This window comes from Symphalangus syndactylus, chromosome 5 (genome assembly GCF_028878055.3).
Source record: "Symphalangus syndactylus isolate Jambi chromosome 5, NHGRI_mSymSyn1-v2.1_pri, whole genome shotgun sequence".
NCBI classification, from domain to species: Eukaryota; Metazoa; Chordata; class Mammalia; order Primates; family Hylobatidae; genus Symphalangus; species Symphalangus syndactylus.
In genome coordinates this window covers 153,234,820-153,240,819 of record NC_072427.2, presented here as the reverse complement: position 1 = coordinate 153,240,819, position 6,000 = coordinate 153,234,820, and the positions used below count along the sequence as shown (strand labels likewise).

Genomic DNA, 6,000 nt, shown 5'->3' with positions numbered 1-6,000 from the left:
GTTTTGAACTCCTGACCTCAAGTGATCTGCCCGTCTCGGCCTCCCAAAGTGCTGGGATTACAGGTGTGAGCCACCGCACTTGGCCTGGAAACCAGTCGTTAAGAGAAAGGGATGCAGGAAAGATTGGAGATCTTTGAAGAATCTCTTTTTAAAAAAATTATCTTTTTCGCTGTAGTTCTGTCACCTTTAGTAGACTCTTTATTAAGCCTAAGAATCTTATACTTCTTATCTCTGGTCTATGTGAGTTGGTATAATGGGTCAAATTCGCAATCCAGAAATGCCTGTATTGTTTCTGATGTGCTGAGGTGGTGTACAATTGTCTTCCTTGATTTCAACCTCAAAAGCTTTGTATCTTTACCTGGGAACATAGAAGTCATTATTATTATGTCTTTCACAAACCATGTAAACTTAAAAAAATTATATTTTCAATGTAAACTACTCCTTGGAGGAAATTAGTTCCTTTAACGTTTATTTCCTAATTTTAATTTCTGCTAGTTTTATCTCTTTCAAGCTTAAATGAGTGGGCCTTAGTTCTGCATTATTGCCATCTTAATCATGTTCTTTGTGATTTTAGTAGCTTTACTTTTTAAAACTTACATTTCCATAATGAAGACTTCTGTATTTTTGTTTTTTTTCGTCACATATCCAACTCCAGCTCCCTCAAGGCCTGTCAGCTTTTCTCTGCACCCTTTGTTACCTCTTGCTGTGGTCCAACGGGAAGGACAGTAAGCCGTGGGCACAGACTTTCCCTAAATCGTATGGATTTCCTTTAGTCAATAACAAGAATTTTGATAGTTAAGGCATTTACGCCTTAAGAATGTGATAAATTCCCCCTCCTACTGAATGTAAAGAACTATTTTTCTATGCAGACTCTTATATTCACTTTTCTTATAGAATAAGTATGTAACCAAATCTGTTCTTGGCTTCTAAGAAGTTAGAACTCAACGTAAAGCTGACTTGTAGAAAATTACTTACTCATTCTGGGTAAATGGACGCAGGTATTTAGTGCTTAAGTAGGTTCTGATATACCATTACATTAACATCATTTTAAAAATTCCTCTGAATTATATGTATTTTAAGAGTGACTGGGTTTTTAAAAAAATAGAAGTGGTAGAGCATAAATCATAATCTTTAATAAGGTAATAAAAGGCAAACACTATTGCTCTGGGCAAAACTTGGCTAATGCTTTTGGATTTATTTCCGAAGTCTTCACAGACGACGCTCAGCATCCTATCAGCCCTTGGCAGAGACACACGATCCAGCCTAAATCCTCAAATTCTGGCTCTTGACCAAAGTGTGTAGCCAGTATCCATAGAGAAGGGGCAGCCCCCTCCTCCTCAGCTCCAAATTGCTTCCTTTTTCGGTGGGAGGAAAAAACTCCGAGGAGTTGTGTGAACGCCTAAGGAGCCCACGCTCCTCGGTCCCTCAACGCCCAGCATAGTTTTCGCTAAGTTCCTGGCCGAACCACAGCTCCCACGATGCACCCAGGTTCTAGAGCGGTCAGAGGAGCAGCTTCCGGTTTAGGACAGCGCGGCTGCGCACGGCGTGTGGTCTTATTGGCTCGAACCGCCTCGTGCGATGCGCGTCACGGCGACGTGCGGTCATGAGGGCGGGGAGACGCGGCGGCGGCGGTAGCTGTCGCGGCGGCGCGAGCGCGATTCCAGAAGCGGCATCGCGGCGGCGGCAGCAGCGGCGGCTACACCGGGCTTGGCCCCCTCCCTCCTCCGTTCCCCCTTCCTCCCCCCTCCCCTCAGCGGCGGCTCCCAAGAAGTCCGAGACACGCGGCGAGGCGGCGACGGGCTCCGGGTGAGGGTCTCTGGAGTGTGGGCGCCGTTTCCTGGGCGCAGAGGGAGAGCCTGGGGTCGGGGGGAGGTGAGAGCTGAGGGGGCGAATGTCCCTGGCGCGGGCGGGAGAGCGCACTCTCCGCCCGCCCGCAACTTGATCTCTAACTCTGACCTGCCGCCCCGCGCGCCTTGGCCTGAGGGGCGGCCGTGTGGGGACCTGGATCCGCCCTCCTTGGACCGCTGTCGGAGGAGTCCGGCGCCCACTGCCCCCCTCGCCTCGCCTCTCGCGGCGGAGGGTCGGAGCCTGCTGCCCTCTGCTCACCTTCGGGTGCAGTTGCTCCAGCTTCCTGCCCGCGGAGAGGATCTGCCCGCCCCTCTTCGTCTCTTGTCTGTTTTTATCACTTCTAGGAATTTCTTTGGTGGAGGCTTGGGATGGGCTCTCTTAGCGCTACTTTCACAGTGACTGGGGTGGGGAGAGTTCCCTCACCTTTCTCAGGTGGCGCGTCAGGCAGCCTGCTTGGTACCTTGAGTTCTGTTTTCCCAAGCCCCCGTCCGTCAGTGTTCGCTTCTTTTAAAATTACCGATAACAGGGTTATAAATCCGTTTTTAGGGGGCTCGGAGAGAGTTTGGGTTGGAAACTGTTAGCTCTTTTTTCCTACTGGCTTTTGATCTTGATTTAAACGTTTGCCTCTGAAATTTTGACAACTTCATAAGATGGTCCAAAAGTGAATTTTGGTAGAAAGATTTAAATGCACAATTGGGATTTTATGGGGGTATGGTGACTTCATTGCAGGTTGTTGACTTTTTTTAAAAAATAGGATGTTCTTTTAAGTTTTTGACTCTAGGTTTCTGAGACTTGGTTATTGCCCCCCATTTCTGTTACAAAAGCAGACTTTTTATCACCCCTTCCCCTCAGCCAGAGAATCCCTTTAAACGCCAAGAAATCTGTCGTAACATTTAGCATTATTTGATCACAAAACTTTTCCAAGTGAAATGCTAAAAATTCCTTCAGAAAAAGCATCCATCTACCCATAGCATTACTTTTTGGGGGGAGATTATACGTCTTGTCAGTTCTGAAAGTTTGAAGTGACCTCTTATCAAAGGCCACCCTTACGTCTCCTTAAACGACTCTTAGGTAATTCCTAGATGTTTTCATCCGTTCTTATAAATTTGTTGTCAGAGTGCTGATTGTGATGATCTGTAACTAAAATTATTTCATCAGTAAACATTTCCACACATGTGGCAGCTGCTTGTTGGTGAATTATGAAATTTGAAAAAATTGCAAATTAAATATGAAAGGCATATTTCTTTTAACTTCTGGTTGTAACTGTCTGCCCACCAGTATAAGCTCCTATCTGGACTTTGGTCTGCTTAGCAAATTTCCTCTTTTCACTTGGCACTAGGAATGAGAGTAGAATTTCCAGAGCCTAAAAGAGAGTTTGTTTTTTTTTTCTATCCCTAGGCTCCTTGTATGAATTTGTAAATAAATGGTTTTTTTTCTATCAGTAGTATCAATTTAGCTGGTGCACTTTTTTTTTTAGTATAAGTCACATTTTGTTTCCTAAAATGAAAATAATTTTGTTTTATTCTTTATTTCAGGGATTGACAGATTTTAAAGCCTGCAGGTCAAGTCCTGCCAGTTGCCTCTTTTTGTAAATAAAGATTTGATTAGGCCTGGTGCGGTCGCTCACGCCGGTAATCCCAGCACTTTGGGAGGTCGAGGTGGGCAGATAACCTGAGATCAGGAGTTTGAGACCAGCTTGGCCAACATGGTGAAACCCCATCCCTATTAAAACTACAAAAATTAGCCGGGTGTGGTGGCGCACGCTTGTTATCCTAGCTGCCCGGGAGGCTGAGGCAGGAGAGTCGTTTAAACCCGGGAGGTGGAGGTTGCAGTGAGCCAAGATTGCGCCGTTGCACTCCAGCCTGGGCAACAAGAGCGAAACTCCGTCTTAAAAAAAGAGGAAGAAAAAAGTTTTTATTAGAACATAGCCATATGCAGTCGTTTAGGTATGGTCTGTGGTTTCTTTTGGGGTACAGCAGCAGAGTTGAGTAGTTGTGCCAGAGAGCCATATGGCCTGTAGCACCTAATATTTATTTACTATGTGGACCTTAATATAAAAAGTTTGCCGAGCTCCATTAATAAATGATACATAGTCAATGTTGAAAATTTAAATGAGTCAGAAAATTGTAAAGGAGAAAGTAAAAGTTATTTACAAATACACGACTTGGGGATTTTTTTGTGTGATTATAGAATCTGTTGGTGATTATTTTTTATATAAATGAACTCAAATTGATAAATGTTGGTTTGTAATCTGCTTTTTTTTTTGTTCGTTTTGTTTTTTGAGACGGCGTTTCGCTCTTGTTGCCCAGGCTGGAGTGCAATGGCACGATCTTGGCTTACTGCAACCTCCGCCTCCCGGGTTCAAGCGATTCTCCTGCCTCAGCCTCCCGAGTAGCTGGGATTACAGGCGTGCGCTGCCAAGCCCGGCTAATTTTTTTTTTTTTTGTATTTTTAGTAGAGACGGGGTTTCACCATGTTGGCCAGGCTGGTCTCGAACTCCTCAGGTGATCCACCTCCCTCACCCCTCAAAGTGCTGGGATTACAGGTGTGAGCAACCATGCCCAGCCCTGTAATCTGCTTTTTTAAAAAGTATTTCATTATTTGTATTTGGGTTTTGATTGCTTTTGTATTTTCTGCATTGGAGGCTTTCTAGAAAGGGGCTTATGAACAGGGTTTTCCTGATTAGTCTTACCAGTCAAGATTTAAAAAGAAAATCCAGGAATAATAAATGCTTGGTAATGAAGATGCTGGTTAACATTTATTGAGCACTTACTATGTACTAGACAATTTCCACTACTTTATGTGTATTAAATTATTTAATTGCTGTGGCAGCTCTGTGAGTGTATACTATGATTTCTGTTTTACAGGTGAGGAAACTAAGGCAAGGAGAAAAATTAAGTAACTGTTGGCAGTTTATCACCTAGCAAATGGTGGAGCTAGGGTTTGATTTCATGCAGTCTGATTTGAGAAACCCAAATTCTTTTTTTTTTTTGAGACGGAGTCTCGCTCTGTCACCCAGGCTGGAGTGCAGTGACGCAATCTCGGCTCACTGCAAGCTCTGCCTCCCAGGTTCACGCCATTTTCCTGCCTCAGCCTCTCCGAGTAGCTGAGACTACAGGCGCCCGCCACCACGCCCGGCTAATTTTTTGTATTTTTAGTAGAGACGGGGGTTTCACCGTGGTCTTGATCTCCTGACCTCGTGATCCGCCCGCCTCGGCCTCCCAAAGTGCTGGGATTACAAGCGTGAGCCACCGCGCCCGGCCTGAGAAACCCAAATTCTTAACAATATGCTACAGAGCCTCTACTTACATTATTGCTCAGTGTAGAAAGTTTAGACAGTCCAGAGACATACGGTCATCCCTTGGTGTCTGTAGGGATTGCTTCTAGGACCTTTGGTGGTACCAAGATCCACAGATGCTCAAATCTCTGATATAAATGGCATAGTATTTGCATATAACTTGTACATATCCTCCCAAATACTTTATATCATTTCTAGATTACTTATAATACCTAATACAATATAAACGCTATGTAAATAGTTGTTATACTGTATTGTTTAGGGAATAAAGACAAGAAAAAGTCTGTATGTTTCAAATACAGATGCTATATTAAACTTTTTGGATCCAAGCTTGGGTGAATCCACAGACATAGAGCCCATGGATATGGAGGGCCAACTGTATAATGTAAAAAAAATTCCTTCTCATGCTCTAGTTTCCAGTTTCATCCTTTGTAGGTTACCATGGGCAACAGTTTGATACAGGTCTTTTCACCTGTCTTTGTGTGCATATACAGGTAATTATTTGCAAATTTGTCTGCATATTCAGAATTAAAAAATTACACTTTTTTTAGCAGCTTTAGATGTACAGAAATTTGAGCTGATAGCACAGAAAGTTCCCATATTCCCTTCCCTCCCCTCGTTTCTCCTATTGCGAACATCTTGCATTAATTTCGCACATTTATTGCATTTGATGAGCCCATATCAATATGTTGTTATTTATTAGTCCATAGTTTACATATGGCTTATTCTTTGTGTTGCAGTTTTTTTTTTTTTTTTTTTTTTTTTTAAAAGATCTCACTCTGTACCTCAGGCTGGAGTGCGCTGGTGCTGTCATGGCTCTGCAGCCCCGACCTCCCGGGCTCAAGTGATCCTCC

The 6,000-nt window shown here is 43.7% G+C and overlaps 1 protein-coding gene across 20 annotated transcripts in view; it reads left to right on the top strand.

The window, feature by feature from the left end:
* The first annotated feature begins 1,580 nt into the window (after nucleotides 1–1,580).
* The window catches only part of ADIPOR2 (adiponectin receptor 2), a 98,386-nt gene continuing 93,966 nt past the window's right edge, over nucleotides 1,581–6,000 (top strand). For 11 of the 20 annotated variants that reach the window (XM_063639933.1, XM_063639931.1, XM_063639934.1 and 8 more), the window contains exon 1: nucleotides 1,607–1,806. The gene's annotated coding sequence lies outside the window, so the exon portion shown is untranslated. Of the gene's footprint in view, nucleotides 1,807–6,000 lie in introns of all 20 variants that reach the window. The other 9 variants (XM_063639924.1, XM_063639926.1, XM_063639927.1 and 6 more) reach the window with 6 other exon arrangements.